The sequence below is a fragment of the Limulus polyphemus genome, unplaced genomic scaffold (assembly GCF_000517525.1).
Source record: "Limulus polyphemus unplaced genomic scaffold, Limulus_polyphemus-2.1.2 Scaffold4518, whole genome shotgun sequence".
NCBI lineage: Eukaryota > Metazoa > Arthropoda > Merostomata > Xiphosura > Limulidae > Limulus > Limulus polyphemus.
Window position 1 is genome coordinate 93,917 of NW_013670128.1, and position 1,105 is coordinate 95,021.

The 1,105-nt window shown below is 31.9% G+C and overlaps 1 protein-coding gene across 1 annotated transcript in view; it reads right to left on the reverse strand.

The window, feature by feature from the left end:
• The window catches only part of LOC106471291 (UPF0577 protein KIAA1324-like), a 25,925-nt gene extending 25,262 nt beyond the window's left edge, over positions 1-663 (reverse strand). Inside the window, exon 1 of the mRNA XM_013931889.2 lies at positions 537-663. The gene's annotated coding sequence lies outside the window, so the exon portion shown is untranslated. The remainder of the gene's footprint in view (positions 1-536) is intronic.
• Positions 664-1,105: the final 442 nt, after the last annotated feature.

Below are 1,105 nucleotides of genomic sequence, written 5' to 3' on the forward strand. Positions count from 1 at the left end.
GATAACATATACATTTTAACCACACATGCATGCATAATCTAACGTCTATGTTATATGCTCAGATTTGTACTCTGTAATATGTACACCATATTCATACTAATGGATCCGAAGGATAACATATACATTTTAACCACACATGCATGCATAATCTAACGTCTATGTTATATGCTCAGATTTGTACTCTGTAATATGTACACCATATTCATACTAATGGATCCGAAGGATAACATATACATTTTAACCACACATGCATGCATAATCTAACGTCTATGTTATATGCTCAGATTTGTACTCTGTAATATGTACACCATATTCATATATATGTATCCGAAGGATAACAGATACATTTTAACTGCACAGATATACTTGGAAGTTTAACATTCATAATATAAGTAAACACAGACACAGCTACAGATATTCTATACAACATATACAATCAGATTACCAGTATTCTTCCATATCTTTCAGTATTTCATGTACTAATATTTTAAAGTACATTTACATTGGTATAATCTTGGAAATCAACCTATACTTACAACAGTCATTCACTCTAGTAGGTGGATTTGGTGCTCCACCTACACACTTTTTAGGTGTAGGTACCGACACCCTCCATCGACCCCCGTAGCTGTCACACTCTGTGAACTCATAGTGGAAGTCTTTCTGTGGAAGGTTTTAGTCAGTTAAAAATTACATCAACAGTTAACAATAAAGCAGGTCTGTGTAATTATAATGCTTTCTTATCTTAGTTCTAGGAAATATGTTTCAAATATGACAACTAATTCTTGGTTTAGAAGAAAAAATTCTATAGAACAACCATCCACTAACTTTACCCAAAAGTAACTGCCTCTGAAGGCATTTTTAAAAGTGAAATTGTTAAATCTTAATTATACAACTTTGGGTAGTTTGAGGAAAAATATAGCTAAAAAAAAAAATTTTTAATATATTTTCTTTGGCTGAATACTTGCTCAGACTATCACAAAACTGATAAGAATAGCACATGTGTACACTGATAACATAAAATAATTATAGCGTGTTATTCTGCAAGAGCTTTCTGTCCACAACATGTATATTTTACTTACCTGACATCTAGTTGGGTAAGAACATT